This window comes from Eptatretus burgeri, chromosome 1, assembly GCF_056783735.1.
Source record: "Eptatretus burgeri isolate ZD-2024b chromosome 1, Ebu_testis_v1, whole genome shotgun sequence".
NCBI classification, from domain to species: domain Eukaryota; kingdom Metazoa; phylum Chordata; class Myxini; order Myxiniformes; family Myxinidae; genus Eptatretus; species Eptatretus burgeri.
In genome coordinates, this window is record NC_140961.1 from 105336647 (window position 1) to 105354204 (window position 17558).

General features: G+C 41.9%; 2 long non-coding RNA genes across 4 annotated transcripts in view; one reads left to right on the plus strand and one right to left on the minus strand.

The window, feature by feature from the left end:
• The window catches only part of LOC147035117 (uncharacterized), a 63268-nt gene that overhangs the window by 40337 nt on the left and 5373 nt on the right, over positions 1-17558 (plus strand). The gene's annotated exons all lie outside the window — the stretch shown is intronic.
• LOC147035118 (uncharacterized) overlaps positions 1-17558 on the minus strand; it is a 167704-nt gene that overhangs the window by 30180 nt on the left and 119966 nt on the right. For all 3 annotated transcript variants that reach the window (XR_015061386.1, XR_015061387.1, XR_015061388.1), the window contains exon 3: positions 3196-3289. This is a non-coding gene — a long non-coding RNA (uncharacterized LOC147035118). The remainder of the gene's footprint in view (positions 1-3195; positions 3290-17558) is intronic.

Here is a 17558-nt window from a genome sequence, read left to right on the forward strand (position 1 = left end):
TCTCTCTCTCTCCAACCTCTCTCTCTCTCCACCCTCTCTCTCTCTCTCTCCAATCTCTCTCTCTCTCTCCAACCTCTCTCTCTCTCTCCAACCTCTCTCTCTCTCTCCAACCTCTCTCTCTCTCTCCAACTTCTCTCTCTCTCTCCAACCTCTCTCTCTCTCTCTCCAACCTCTCTCTCTCTCTCTCCAACCTCTCTCTCTCTCTCTCCAACCTCTCTCTCTCTCTCTCCAACCTCTCTCTCTCTCTCCAACCTCTCTCTCTCTCTCCAACCTCTCTCTCTCTCTCAACCTCTCTCTCTCTCTCTCTCCAACCTCTCTCTCCAACCTCTCTCTCTCTCTCCAACCTCTCTCTCTCTCTCCAACCTCTCTCTCTCTCCAACCTCTCTCTCTCTCTCTCTCTCCAACCTCTCTCTCTCTCTCTCCAACCTCTCTCTCTCTCTCCAACCTCTCTCTCTCTCTCTCCAACCTCTCTCTCTCTCCAACCTCTCTCTCTCTCTCCAACCTCTCTCTCTCTCTCTCTCTCTCTCCAACCTCTCTCTCTCTCTCCAACCTCTCTCTCTCTCTCCAACCTCTCTCTCTCTCTCCAACCTCTCTCTCCAACCTCTCTCTCTCTCTCCAACCTCTCTCTCTCTCTCCAACCTCTCTCTCTCTCTCCAACCTCTCTCTCTCTCTCTCCAACCTCTCTCTCTCTCTCCAATCTCTCTCTCTCTCCAATCTCTCTCTCTCTCTCCAACCTCTCTCTCTCTCTCCAACCTCTCTCTCTCTCTCCAACCTCTCTCTCTCTCTCTCTCTCTCTCTCTCTCTCTCTCTCTCTCTCTCTCTCTCTCTCTCTCTCTCTCCAACCTCTCTCTCTCTCTCTCTCTCTCTCTCTCTCTCTCTCTCTCTCTCTCTCTCTCTCTCTCTCTCTCTCTCTCTCTCTCTCTCTCTCTCTCTCTCTCTCTCTCTCTCTCTCTCTCTCTCTCTCTCTCTCTCTCTCTCTCTCTCTCTCTCTCTCTCTCTCTCTCTCTCTCTCTCTCTCTCTCTCTCTCTCTCTCTCTCTCTCTCTCTCTCCAACCTCTCTCTCTCTCTCTCTCTCTCTCTCTCTCTCTCTCTCTCTCTCTCTGTCTCTGTCTCTGTCTCTGTCTCTGTCTCTGTCTCTCTGTCTCTCTCTTCATTACCTACGCCACAAAAGGTGGACGGAGGTCATGTTTTCACACCTGTTTGTCTGTCTATGAGCATGATATCTCAAACAGCCATGGACGGATTCGGGCAAAACTCGGTGGATGAGTTGGGGAGGTGACAAGAACAAGCCGATTCGATTTTGGTTCAGGTCGGGATCCAGATTCATCCTATCAGTAGATACAAAACGTTAACTGTTCAGCCTGGCGGAGGTATAGCGCTCTCGCGAGTGCCGTTCAAGTTTCTGTGTGTGTTTTTCAACGTATCTTTAATGTTCCACGTTTATAATTCTCTGCACAGAGGTTGTGAGAAATGGCAAATACTATTATGATTGATTATTTATGAAAGTGAAGGATTTCAGGTCTTTTTGTGTTTAACTATTATTTTGAGTTGAAGGGTTCTTATTATCTATGTTTGCTTGTTCAATCATTTCATTTGTACCAATAACAAAGCTATTGTAAATACATGCATAGTCATTAAATAAATTAGTTTCTAGCATTTGCTTCATCCATTTGCTGTATGAGATTTGTTTATTTTTGTAAATGAGCTCTGTCTCTGTTCTGTAATCCATGTGCAAGTACGTTCATGTAAAATGTCTTCTAAACTAATTATATATACTTATACTTTCAAGTTTATTTATAAACGTTGGCGTGTCTTGGACTATTGCGAGTCGAGTATCGTACTACTTGTTGAAGACTCCATGAACTACAGTAATTACTGTTTGGAACCGAAATTTTACAAGCAATTTATGACAAAATCTGATCCAAAAATCAGATCAGGTTTGAGTACAAAGTTCGGCAGACCCATTTTGACTTCTGTCTACCTATTCAATCAATTACATTTCCGACCTGTCTTGGATACTCAAATCCTCTCCATTTGAATTGTCTGCCATTGTTCCAAGTCACATCAACACTATGACTACATTCGCTAATCCGGCTTGTTCTAGTCACCGACCCAACTCGTCCACCAAGTTTTACCGTAACCGGTCCATAACTTTTTGAAATACTTTGCTATATATCGTTCATGGCCCAATCTCTCAGTTGTAAATAATCACTTTTAAAATTATTATATCTGGATTCAGATCTTCCCCAAAATCTATTGAATTTGTCCATGTCACACACCCGACATGTCCATCAAGTTTCATCTAAATCCATACAATAACTTTTTCAGATATCCTGTTCACAGCCAGACAGACAGACAAACAGGGGTGGAATACAAAACCTCTATCCACCTTTGGTGGTGGAAGTAAACATCACCACCAAAAAAACAAAAACACTGAAGTTAACTTACATACTAACTTTACCTGTACGTAAATGCATACTTTGAAAAGGATAAACTTTGCACATGAGTGTAATTAAAAAGGGCAATTTTCACCTTATAAATAAATATTATAATCCTTTGGAATATGATAGCTTACTTGACAAAAATTCCCTACAACAAAATTATTTACTAGGTGAACATTACTAGATTAAAAATTAATTACTAGGTGAAAAATTTCAGGATAATGGGAATAAATTCGGTGTAACGGAAATCGCGTATCCTATGACCCCATCGCGTATCCTATGACCCCAACCCAGAAGATAATATCCTAATTGTCACCCCAAACACTAACCCGAACCTAAAATCTTTTAATTAAAAAAAAGGAAAGAAAGTAGAATCCCATTATATAATTGGAGAAAGGTTCCGAAGAAACAAAAGTTGAGTGTCAATGCAAACATTTTACATTAAACTAATAGCATTTGGATGAGAGGCATTTCGATAAATCAGCATTCCAATTGTTAATGGATGAAAAGTCTGAAAGTATTGAATTGTGAAAATTGGAGCCGCAGTGAAAAGAAGATGAGATACGGAATAAAGAGGAAGAAAATGAAATAAAAGGGGAATTCAAACTTAAAGAACTGGAGATCCAGGAAAGAGAGAGGGAATGTAAGTTGAAAGAACTGGAGATCTGGGAAAGAGAGAATGATTCACAAATTGATTCACAAATTGATTCATTTGACTCTGATTAACAAACGGATGAATATTAAAGTTCAGTACCTTCTGGGTGACGTAGAAAGCTGAAATTTTGCGTGTCGATGGAAGTCAAACTCGCTGCATGGGGAAAAAAAATCACAGAACTGTAGGAAGGCACCTGTGGATGAAAATATAAATAAATGAAGACAAATAAATGAAAAAAAATAAAGGTGAGTGTCCCAAGACAATGGGGAAGCACAGTAATTCCGCATGCCAATGGATATCGAAGCCGGTATACCAGAAAAAAATCACAGAACTTATGGAAAGCATTCGTAAATTAAAATATAAATAAATGAAGAAAAAATAAAATAAAATAAAGGTGAGCGACCCGAGACAACGGTGAAGCACAGTTCATTATTGCTTACAATTTGTAAGCATACCCCACTCGTACAAACAAAAATTAAAAATTTAGTTTATAAAAGTTTATTCAACCATTTTGTGGAGTGCTTGGTGAAGCCACTTGACACGTGGTCTTTAAGCTCCAATGGCGATTCCGCAGTTCGATACTGGAGTTAGGCAGGCAAAATAAACAAGAAAAAGAGCAATCAGAGATTGCAGACCATCGCCAGGACATCATTTGTGTGTTGCATTTTGTGTGGTGTTTGTGTACTGGTGTGTTACACAATTAATGAGGAATAATTAGAATTGCCACTTTGTAACCGCTTGCAGTGATGATCGGGTACCAAGACGTCCCGCTTTGATGCAACCCTGCTTTGATCGGCCAGCTGACCCTGACCCATGATGTATTTATATTGTTGTGGGCCGGGGGTCGGTGGCGAGAACGACCACGAGGTGGGGAAAGCTTGCGTCGTCTCCCACAAAACTCCCCGGAATTGTAGGCCGTCGCTCGGATAACTCCGCGAGCCAACGGGTTGTTTAACTGACCGTGGCCACCAATATCTCAACCGCGTAGCGTAGGGTCTATTTGTCTATAATAAATTTACCTAATTAACTTCGCGATTGCGACTACCAGGGAAACCATGCCCTCAGCACGTCTTGCTCGAACCGGGACACTCCACCGACTGCGGTAGAGTTCCAATTACCGACTATCAACTCTGGTTCGGGTGCAGCCGAGCAGAAACTGCCAAAGCCGTGCCGGCTGGAATGAACGGATTATCGGGTATAATAACCTGACTAAACTCAGATCTGAACCATGCTGGACCAATTCAAGAAGGGACAGAAATGGACTCAGAATATTTCTACAAATGTTTATTTACAATAAAAAGACACAAAGCAAGACTTAACGCGAATATGCAAGAAGGAATATTTACAATGAGCAAAAAACACATATTCAGTTCTACTTACAAGACGGGCCCACACGCAGACACACACACAAAATGAAAAGAAACCCAGAGTCTTTATTGGACCCTTGCAGCCGTGGAGAGAGACACAAGCTGGGGGTCAGAGTTCGGTGGTGCACCTGACAGTCGAAGGAAGGGCGTGCTCCGCGATGCGGCACCTGACAAAGGTCGTTGGTCCGGTCCCCAGTCCCACGTAGGGACTCGTGGTTCGTGGTTGAGCTCGGGTGGTGAACAATCGGGGTCCACGGAGGGTGGTCACGGTCGCTCTGTCCTTCCTTAAAATTCCTCATAGCAGCCACCGTGAAACAAAACTGACTGCTTACAGCCACCATGAAAGCAAACTCGACCAGTTACAGCCACCGTGGAAGCAAATTCGACCGGACCCTTTTTTTTACAGAGTCTCGGAGATTTTATTGGTCTCTCTCCATGGGGGAGGTGCCTTTGGTGAAAACGTACCTCGCTGTCCGACTCTGATTGGACAGGGTCCTCCGGCCCACCTTTCCAGGGCGGGGCCTCGGCCACCACGGCGAATGAATCATAAGCAAGGCCAGCGCATGTCATCGGCCGTATCTCTCCGCGCATAAAATGAAGCAATCTCGCTGTCCGGATACGATGAAAACTTGTGTGCAGAACACATTTTGCGACACAATTGTCTCGAGTAGTCCGATAAATCTGACGTTCTGTTGCATTTTTATTTATTTTATTCCTACTGTCATCATGTAGCGCCAGTAGAAAACAATGAAGAAAAGAGAATAATAAAAGAAAGCTACAGCACGTCAGATTTATCAGACGAGTCGGACGGACGACGGATTTATCGGACTAGTCTAGACTCTAGAGTTGACAAGTAACTTGTATTAGCATGCACACAATGATTAAGTCAATGCGTAAGAGTCCCGAGGCTATGAGGCCGTGTAATAGGACAGATACATTTGTCTTTTATAGTTGTGCCAACATATTTTTCCCTGTTCATTTATTACAGCATTTTGGCTAAATGTTAATGAATAGCAAGCCAATGGAAGCAGCACCTTCACTTTAGAATAAACCCATGTATGTCGAGTGCAGCCATACCTGGCTTGCGTATGTGGAATCGTACCTATCCCAGCAGGCTGGTTTCAACTAACAATTCAATAAGCTGCAAAATGTGGGTGCAGGTTTTTCACATTGTTTGATTTTAAAATGATCTCCTTGCGCCTTGATATGATGCAATATTAATCTGTAGTATTTTACTTGTATGTCCCTGTAAGTTTCTTTTTTAATGGAAATGTTCAACAGTCACATTTAATATTTTGTGGACATGGTATAGCCCTTTATTGTGCATACATGGATTTGTACACGACTACGACAAGGTAGTAAAGGGATAAATAATTGCCTCGTGATTGTTGTGCATACACGGCTCAGAAGCAGAATTTCTTTTCCGCGAAACAATCACAGGAATTAAGACGATCAGTGAGATAGCAAACACATGTGCACAATGCATTTGTACGTACTTTATACGGCGCGCGGCATCTAGTAAATCCACTCTGTGCGAGTCGCGTTCTGGAGATGACGTCAACGGTCACGTGACCTGCGGTTCGCTGAAGTCAACTTTTTTGAGGGGCGGGGCATAGAAAGTTGTGAAAAGCACCAGAAATGTTCGAAATATTTGGTCTAATTATCCCATTTTTGATTTTAAAAAAAGAAACGGGTGATTTCTTCACTAGGAAGGTCAAGTTAATATATAAATAACCAGAGAGTTTTGAGTGTCATGGGACCTTTAAACAGTCATTTCTCACAATTCATAACTTATAAACACACGAGCCACCATCTGTAGGGAAGGGGTGAGGTGGCAAGTGGCAGGGAAAATGGCTGGAGGAGGAGGGGAATGGGTGGGGTAGAAGGAGGTGGGAGAAAGGGTGGGGTGGGGTGGGGTAGGTGTAAGTGGGAGGAGGGAGGGGAAGGGGTGGGGTGGCAAGAGAGATGGGAAGGGGTGTGGTGGGAGTCTGGTGGGAGGAGGCAGGGGAAGGAGTGGGATGAGGTAGGGGAAGGTGGAGGGTGGGAGGAGGAAAGAGAAAGGGTGTGATTAAGGAGGGGAAGGGGTGGGTGGGGTAGGAGGAGGTGGGAGGAGGGAGGGGAAGGGGTGGGGTGGAGTTCCAGAGAGAGGGGAAGAGGTTGGATGTGAGGAGGCAGGCAGTGGAGAAGGGGTGTGGTGGGAATCCGGAGGGAGGGGATGGGGTGGCAGGAGAGAGGAGAGAGGGGAAGGTGTGGGATGGGAGTCTTGTGGGAGAGGAATTGGTGTAATGGGGGTCTGGTGGGAGGAGGGAGGAGGCAGGGGAAGGAGTGGTATGAGGGAGGGAAGGTGTGCGGTGGGAAGGGAGGGGTGTGGTGAGGTAGGAGGAGGTGGGAGGAGGGGGGTACCGGGCGGGTGGGAGTCCAGAGGGTGGGGTAGAGGTCGGGTGGGAGGAAATATGGGGTGGGGTGGGAGGAGAAGGGTGTGGTGGGAGTCTGAAGGGAGGGGATGGGGTGAGAGGAGGGAGGGGAAGGGCTGGGAGTCTGGAGGGAGGAGAATGGCTGTGGTGTGTCTGGATGGAGGGGGATGGGTGTGGTGAGAGTTCGGAGGGAGGAGGCAGGGGAAGGAGTGGGATGAGGGAGGCGATCGGGTGGGAGGAGGAACCTGGCATTGCAGGGTACCTTTGCTGGTACTGTAATAATGTGCAACACGATATAAAGTACTTGAGACATATCACAGGTCTGCGAGAGTTTTGTTGTGTTGTGCTATCATTACCAATCAGAACCAAAGTTTGTTTTTAATTTATAATATTAACTTATATCTTGTCCATTTTGATATAATATGATCAAACGGAGTTCTTTTTGTGCTTTAATCATAAATATACAACACTTGTAGCCAAGGAGAGAAGCTGGAGGGAAGACACGACAATAACTGCAGACGATGACATCAGTGACATTTTAATGGAATGCCTGTAGCTACATCTGCAGCAAAGCCATGACATGCTCTGCATGTGAGCCACTGCTTGTGACAACTTGAATTAAGTCATAGCAATTCATATCCTGTCATAGCAACTTAGTAAACTCGACAAGTTCGGTCTCTCGAGACGTCATGGTTTACCGCCCCAAGACTTGTTCACTTACCGCCCCAAGATTTTGTTGTTCACAGAACAACAAAATGTTTAAAAACGGGGTCTTCGCGTCGCATGCATCATCATCATGATCATGATGTAACATATCCCCATGTAGAGGGTTGGTGCTGCTGAATCTGTTACTCGGAGGCTACAATCCCAGTCTTGTCACTACACTGACTCAGGAAGTCAAGGCAAGAATTTTTACTTTATTCAGGATGCCTGCGATAGTTCACCTACTCTTCGCGAAGGATACCGTGGGATGTTTAACGTCCACCAACACATGCCGGCGGACGGGACGCCCAGTTTAACATCCATCCGAGGGACGGCACATACACACTGCCGAATCACCATGCCTGTGAAACACTGGGATGACAGTTTATAACTGCTTCCCTGGAAGTGATCTTGGGATTCGAACCCAGACTGGACAGCTTGGAGGCGATTGTGCCTCTCACTAGACCCCGCTGCCTACCTCTACCTCTCGGCTGCCGTATCTCGGCCCCGCATAGTATTGACATCCAAATTAATATCCAACGTACAAACCAGTTTTGGCTTGGTACTCACTCCACAGTCTGCATGAACGCTGAAAATCACCTTGGGGTGCATTCATGGAAAAAACATTTAAAAAAGAAACTTCCAATCAATATTTTCCTGTTACTCAATATTTCCCATTTATCAATATTTTCCCATTACTCAGTATTTTCCCATTCATCAATATTTTCCCATTCATCAATATTTTCCAATTACTCAATATTTTCCCATTCATCAATATTTTCCAATTACTCAATATTTTCCCATTCATCAATATTTTCCAATTACTCAATATTTTCCCATTCATCAATATTTTCCAATTACTCAATATTTTCCCATTCATCAATATTTTCCAATTACTCAATATTTTCCCATTCATCAATATTTTCCAATTACTCAATATTTTCCCATTCATCAATATTTTCCAATTACTCAATATTTTCCCATTCATCAATATTTTCCCATTCATCAATATTATCCCATTAATCAATATTTTCCCATTCAGAAATATTTTCCCATTCATCAATATTTTAAAATTACTCAATATTTTCTCATTCATCAATATTTTCCCATTCATCAATATTTTTACCATTAATTAATATATTCCCATTCATCAATATTTTTCCCATTAATCAATATTTTTCCCATTAATCAATATTTTCCCATTCATCAATATTTTCCAATTACTCAATATTTTTCCCATTCATCAATATTTTCCAATTACTCAATATGTTCCCATTCATCAATATTTTCCAATTACTCAATATTTTCCCATTCATCAATATTTTCCAATTACTCAATATTTTCCCATTCATCAATATTTTCCAATTACTCAATATTTTCCCATTCATCAATATTTTCCAATTACTCAATATTTTCCCATTCATCAATATTTTCCAATTACTCAATATTTTCCCATTCATCAATATTTTCCCATTACTCAATATTTTTCCCATTCATCAATATTTTCCCATTCATCAATATTTTTCCCATTAATCAATATTTTTCCCATTAATCAATATTTTCCCATTCATCAATATTTTCCAATTACTCAATATTTTCCCATTCATCAATATTTTCCAATTACTCAATATTTTCCCATTCATCAATATTTTTCAATTACTCAATATTTTCCCCTTCATCAATATTTTCCAATTACTCATTATTTTCCCATTCATCAATATTTTCCAATTACTCAATATTTTCCCATTCATCAATATTTTCCAATTACTCAATATTTTCCCATTCATCAATATTTTCCAATTACTCAATAATTTCCCCTTCATCAATATTTTCCCATTAATCAATATTATTCCATTAATCAATATTTTCCAATTACTCAATATTTTCCCATTCATCAATATTTTCCAATTACTCAATATTTTCCCATTCATCAATATTTTCCAATGACTCAATATTTTCCCATTCATCAATATTTTCCCATTCATCAATATTTTCCCATTACTCAATATTTTTCCCATTCATCAATATTTTCCCATTCATCAATATTATCCCATTAATCAATATTTTCCCATTCATCAATATTTTCCCATTCAGCAATATTTTCCCATTCATCAATATTTCAAAATTACTCAATATTTTCCCATTCATCAATATTTTCCCATTCATCAATATTTTTACCATTAATTAATATTTTCCCATTCATCAATATTTTTCCCATTAATCAATATTTTTCCCATTAATCAATATTTTCCCATTCATCAATATTTTCCAATTACTCAATATTTTCCCATTCATCAATATTTTCCAATTACTCAATATTTTCCCATTCCTCAATATTTTCCAATTACTCAATATTTTCCCATTCATCAATATTTTCCCATTCATCAATATTTTCCAATTACTAAATATTTTCCCATTCATCAATATTTTCCCATTAATCAATATTTTCCCATTCATCAATATTTTCCAATTACTCCATATTTTCCCATTCATCAATATTTTCCCATTCATCAATATTTTCCTATAAATAGCTCCACAAAGACCATTGGGTGGAATGCCAAAATCCCAGAATTTCGGTGTAAAACAAACCGTTTGAAGGAGAGTGCTTCTCCTTACTTAGTTGGCATTTTGAATGAAAAGTTGATTTGGTGTTGTCAAAACGGTGCACACTCGAATGTTACCATGTTTTTGTTACCATGTACGTTTTTATCGCTATGTCATCCCTGCATTAGGTTATGTTTTATCCATGTCTTTCTGTGTGCAGGATATCTCAAAAAGTTTAGGACGGATTCAGACGAAATTTGGTGGATAGGTTCGGTGTCTGACAAGGACGAACCGATTCGATTTTGGTGAAGATCTGGATCCGGTTTCCGACTACTAGAATTTTAAAATTGATTCTTCACCATTGAGAGATAGCACCAAAAATGATATATAGCATGATATCTTGAAAAAAGTTGTGTACGGATTTGGATGGAACTTGGTGGACAGGTTGGGTAGGTGACAATAACAAGCCGATTCGATTTTCATCCACATCTGGCCGATGAGTGGGATACAAAACGTAAACTGCTTAGCCTGGACGGAGGTTCGCCGTTATTCTTGTGATATCTTGCATTGCTTTTGAATCATTGATTCTTGTTCTTTAATCATTTTCGAATCGTATTTCATTGCAACAATATTGATTATGGTCTATTTAAAAATTAAACTTTTTCTTTTTTAAATTACCAATTTTTACCCTCACCGGAGGACAGGGTGTTTCATTTGGGTCCGTTTGTCCACACAGAACGTGAGTAGGTATATTCATTACATTAGACCCCTATATTCCTTGAGATCCTTACAAACCCCAAGACCCCTAACACACCGAAAACCCTCTGGAACCCTTAAACACTTAAGACCCTGTAGACCCTATATACACTGTTAGACCCCCAAGACCTTTCAGAACCCGAATACTCTGTAGACCCCCAAGACCCTGTTACACCCTTTAGAACCATTAGACCTCTAAGACCCTTCGGAACCCCGAAGACCCCTTTCTACCCTTTTGACCTTCACATCTTTCAGACCTTTTAATACCCTTTATACCCCTTTTAGAGACAATTTCAACCCTTTAAACTCATTCAGACCTTTGAACCTTTACACATTTTGACCTTCAGAGCATTTGACCTTTACAATTTTACAACTAGACCATTTGGACTTTTCATTTGCAATCAATGGCCTTTCATGTAGTACATTCTTTCCTTTATTTTCCACTCAAAACAAGTCTTGACGAGAGCCTGCAATCTCTGATTGCTCTTTCTAGCTTTTTCTGTTTCACTTTGCTTGAAGATGTAATTCGTTTGCTATTGCGATGCGTCTAATTGAACAAACCAATTTATTAATATTATTATTTAAACTCTCTAAATAAAATGTGAACTGGAAGGAATTACAACAATCGTTGAGTACTGTTCTCGGACACATTAACAAATGTGTACAATGTACAAGGCAGGATGCCTGTTCATCGCCAATCACTCTCACACCCTCCCTACTAAACCTATACCACCACCATTAGTGGTACGTTCGTTCCACCAGGAGGGAGAAGAAGTAGCATGTCTGGTTCTGGGGCTGTCTCATCTGGGTTCGATTCCCCACCCGACTATAAACTGTGAGACTGATACTTCACATCATTGAGTGTGCCCTCCCTCGGACGTGATGTTTAGCTAGGGACCCATTGTATTACCATTAACTGATGAACACTATATATCTTATGGTGTCTTTTGCAAAGAGCAAGTGATAAATTTTCACCCGAACCCTTACCAAGTTCCAAATTCCTGCCCGAATGTATAGGGGCCATGGTGATGCGAACAGTGGGCATAATCCATCAACGAATCCCAGTCCAATACTCAATTGCGAACGTCAACTGATGCGTCTGCCAAGGTTAGTTCAATCTATTAAATGGGATGTGAAACTTCTCAGCTATATCCTGAGAGGCCCTGGCAAATGTTCCTGTAGCCATTGCCGATGAGCAGGACAGTGTCTACAAGATCCCAGACCGAATGTTGTATATCCCGAAATGGCTTCAACGAGCACCTAACCACTCCCAGTAGACATCTTTGACCAGTTATGCCGGGCTGTCCCATTGTACTACTCTCACCCATGGGCAGGCGAGGCTCGGGGATTCCAGGCAGTGAGCCAGACGGGATTTCCTGCTTGGTGTGGACACCCTTTTCCACCGGTCACTAGAGGCTACCGCGGTGCGTCGTTGGCACCCGAAGAGGCCATTGGTGTTGTTTCAGAATATTCCTCTGCCTTGTATGCACAGCTGCCCATGTTACGGTCGTGTGAAGGGGGAGAGGTGGTGAAAGGTCCATCATGGTGGGGATAGAAATTGGTAGTGGGAAATGCTTTTCTCATGCAGACAGTGACAATGACTGTCCATCGGTGATGAAAGTGGACGTACGTTAAACGCATGCAACGCATACATTCCATCTGCCTAACGTCAGTCCAGTGCACCGGTGCAGACATGCCTGCGGTCAGGCAGCTATGCCCCATTACAGGGTTAGTTGTTCTATTTGAACACAATATCTCAGCACGTGCCTTTGTGCTTGCGTCACATGCTGCGTCAGATCTTACCGACACGCAAGCTTGGAGATGACAGATGCTGGATAAACCAAATGTCTGGAAGCAACATCACAATGCAATATTGACAGCACCAAGGCCTTGTTTATTGTTATGATGGAGCAGCCTGCCCACCTCTCACCTTAATGACTTTTGAGATATCATAGATCACATTAATTTAGTGTCTGGTAGAGCTTCATTAATTCAGTGTCTTGCCATGCTGCGTTGACTACGTAGTGCATTACGGTCATGCAGGTGGTTCGAATGTATTTCCACGCCAATCCTGTTTTCAATTACAACAGAAGTAGCTCTGTCTAGTAGAATGACAAACAATGGTAAATAATGGTAAAACTAACGCAAGCAAAGACCAGCATCATATTCCATCACATCAGAGGTTTCATTGGTACTGTATAAGGACTTCCAGAATTCATGATTCAAACTTCGCTGCGCCATTGGCAAGGTGCGTTGAAACAGTTCAGAATAATGGAAGTTGAGTGTGCATTGTGTTTTTCTCAAGCAAGATGGCAGGAAGCCAGGGTATAACCTCAAGTCAGCTGCTGATTGTGTCTGAGAGATACTGTGTGGCATTGCGAACAGAGGTCTAATTAGAAACACCGTAACGAGGCCCGAGGGAGTTGTAATGGAGAGGATGCAGCAAAAAAAATAAAAAAAAAGAAGGAAAAAGAAGTCCACTGGTTGTAAAGTTCTCGGGGGGGGTTCAGGTGCTAATTATATGGAACGTCTGTCAATGGGTCGCCTTTCAGGCACTCACTTATGGTTTGGTGGCCAAGTCTGCGACGCCCTTATGCTCACACTAATCACATTTCATGTATCACTCCGTAGATCCTTATGGCTGAGGCCTGTGGATTTGGTGAAGCAGGACAATAACGAGAGCTTTGTATTCACCAAAGGAAAGATTTCAATGAATGACCTGACGGTGAAAATCACAATGGGTGAAAATAAGCAATAGTTTCTAAATTTCATTAATTTCATGCACATGAGGTGTTTCTTCATGTTTTGCCATTTTATAAGTGGATACATGACGGATCATTATTCCTGCAGGATACGTAGTCATGAAACTGAGAGTGACTGGTGCTCAAGCTTTCCCTTCGTGGACGTTTATATTCAGCCACTTGCAATAGTAATGGGTCAGGGTCAGGCCCTGCCTGGCAGCAACAGGTGCCTGTGTTCACTCAAAAGCCTCCAACAAAGCATTGGGATTAACTAAGGCCATGTTTGGAGCATGTTTACCAGACTTGTTGCTCTTTTCAGAGGGAAAACATCCATCCATATGCTGCAAATAGAGTACAAGCAACACGGTGGAAAAGAGAAGAGTGAAGGGTTGTTCTTCACTATATTAATCTGGAAAACCACCGTGTTGCTGAAGTTAGGATTCATATTTGCTTGGATGCATATTCGACGAGTATCTAGATTCAAGAGCATCACTGTTCAACATCAAAAATATTCTGTCTCATCAAAAGCTACATTACAATGAATTGGCCGTTGTTATTGCAGTGTGAAGACCTTCCTTATGGGAAACCTTGCACTCTTCCAATGGGAAGGTCACTGGACAAACCCTGTAAGACATTATAATGAATCATCAAGAGGGGGCTCATCTGAGACATCACTGCCCCCATTACTTTCTTTGGCATCAGATTCAAATTCTTGATGTTTTGAATATTTTTCCTGTGCACCGTATTTTCTGGGAAAAATGTGTTCCATTGCCAACTGGAGAGCTCAAAGGCCACTGTTCTCCCACTCAGTACGTACAGCGAGACATAACTAGAACTAGAAGGGCACTCGGTAGAGTGCATACCTCCGCCACGTAATGCCTGATCCACGAGAAGATATCGGGCTCAATACATTCTTGAGATATCATGCTGTACAGTACTACATCGTTTTGGCCCGATCTCTCAATGATCAAGAATCACTTAAAAAATTCGAGTAGTCGGATCCGGACCTCCAGCAAAAATTTAATCAGTTCGTCCTTGTCACACACCGAACCTGTCCATAAAATTTTTTTCCAGATCCGTCCATAACTATTTGAGATATCCTATACAGAGACAGACAAACAAACAGACAGACAGAAAGGGTTGAAAACATAACCTCCTTGACCTTCGGTGGAGGAGGAAAAAATACTAATGAGCAACACAACTAAATGATGTCGGCAGGTGAAGGTCCGAAGTTAAAAAACTGCAATAATTTTTAACAAACCAACACTTGCAAACACTCTCTGAGGTTTGCTTTAAAAACTCTGGAGCCATTGCACCAACTTGAAGCTTCATGAATGGTTATCCAGGTCGCAATAAAATCATAATAATACGAGCTTGCTTACGAGGAACTTCAACACAGGGGGATGCCATTCGGCCCATCAAGCTAGTGCAAGGATTGCCAACCTGAGGTTGTTTGTACAGGCTCCCCAACAAGCAAGACAACAGCACAGAGCATTTTAAAAGTCTTTGGTATGACTCGGCCAGGGTTCGAACCTCCGACCTCCCCAACTGAGAGTGGACACTAAACATGACACCACCGGGCGGTACCTATTCAATGAAAAGCATGTGCTGTGTCGATAAAACATATCGACTAATGAGAAGTCAACAACTGCATGAACGGATATAAGACTTGAATTTTGAAAACGTATGGGTATTCCGTCATTACCTCCACCACCGAAGGTAATGTTTACACCTCTGTTTGTCTGTCTGTTTGTGAGCATGATATCTCTAAAAAGTTATGGACGGATTCGGACGAAACTTGCTGGATGGGTTGGGTGTGTGACAAGGACGAATTGATTCAATTTTGGTGAAAATCATGATTCCGATCTGGACAGATTTTCTAATTTTAGAAGTGATTCTTCACTCTTCACCATTGAGAAATTGGGCCAAAAACTACATATACACTACCGGTGGAAACTTTTAGAACACCCCCATTTTTCCAGTTTTTACTGAAATTTAAGCAGTTTAATGTTTCAATGGACTCTGAAATTAAAGCAGACAACAAATAAACAATTGCAGATGAAAAAGAAATCATGGAATCGTTTTGTTAAACAAAATTTAATCAAAAATTTTTGACTCATCAAAGTAGCCACCTTTTGCAGATATAACGGCCAAACATACTTGTAGCATTCTTTCTACAATGGAAATCGAATATTGTTCGGAAAGTTCTTCCCAACACTGTTGCAGAAGTTCCCACAAATGTGTTGCACTTGTCGGTTGCTTTGCTTTCAGACTTCTGTCCAGTTCATCCCAAACCAGCTTGATGGGGTTTAGGTCTGGAGACTGTGCTGACCCTTCCGTGATTTGAAGCCTCCCGTCTTGTTCTTTTTTTCTAAGGTAGTCCTGACATAAGCTGGAGGTATGTTTTGGGTCGTTATCTTGCTGTAGGATGAACCGCTGACCAACAAGGCGTAGACCAGAGGATATTGCATGGCGGTGCAAAATGCTGTGGTAGCCCTGTTGGTTCAGGGTGCCAGTCACTCTGTGCAAGTCGCTGAATCTCGATCCAGCAAAAGAGCCCCAGAGCATCAGGATTCCTACTGCATGTTTGACAGTTTGTGGCACACACTGAGGACCCATCCTTTTGCCTACTCTTCGGTGTACAAAAACCCTGCGTGATGAACCGAAGGTTTCAAATTTTGATTCATTGGAAAAGGAGACCTTCTTCCAGTTTTCAGTAGTCCACTGGCGGTGCTTCCTGGCCCAGGCAAGCTTCTTTTTCTTATTTTGCCATCTTAGCAATGGCTTTCTTACTGCCACTCGAACTGTCAAACCTCCAGCTCGAAGTCTTTTCTTCACAGATGAAACTGAGACTTCCTTACTTCGACCAGTGTTAAAGGCCGAGTCACACCTTGAGGTTTTAGCCAGCTTATGCCGATTTTTGAAAAATTTGTCTAAAACGCTGGCACACGTCGAATGCGTTATGGGTAAGTTTTGGAAACATTGAGAGCACGCTGAAAAACACTGCCATACGTCGTAGTACGCTGGCTTTCATCGTTGTACTTTGCGGTTGTCCTCAAATTTTAGCATGCTTGAAATTTTACGACTTATGCCAGCGTATGATTCACAAGTTCCGCTATGCTGGCCATAAGTTGTAGGCACGTGATGCGATCGTTGACACACGTTAATTGTAAGTTAATCATAAGTCGAAACACGTCAAGGTAATGCTTAGCGTACCTGAAACTTATTTCTAACCTATGCGTAACGTGTTGTAGGCACATTACGCGATCGTTGACACATGTCCACACACGTTACTTGTAAGGTACTCATAAGTCGAAACACATCAAGGTAATGTTTAGCGTCAGTGTTCCAGACTCCCTGGTTTTTTTTTTCTTCGGTATGACGGTGATGTTGACACTGATTTCTAGTGCGGTTATAATATAATAAAATTAATAGGCTGCCGCTCAACGATTTAAATCGTAACTGCACTAGAAATCGAAGTGTCAACATCACCGTCAAACCGAAGAAATTTTTTTTAAAAAACCAGGGAGTCTAGAACACTGACGCTAACCATTACCTCGACGTGTTTCGCCTTATGAGTAACTTACAAGTAACTTTTGTTGACGTGTGCCAACGATCGCTTATCGTGTGTACAACTTATTCCCATCGCATGCGGAACATGTGAGGCATCCGGCAAGTACGTCGTAAAATTTTTAACACGTTTAAAATTACAAGACGTACTCCACTTACTACGACGTATGATATCCTACTTTAGCGTTCTATTCAAGGATACCAAACTTACCCACACCGCATTCGACGTGCGCCAGCGTTTTAGACGCATTTTTCAGAGGTCGGCATATGCTGGCAAGATCGCCAAGGTGTGACTGCGATGTTGACACTTCCATTTCTCCGGCGGTTATGATTTGAATCGTTGTGCAGCAAGTTTTTAACAGGCTACG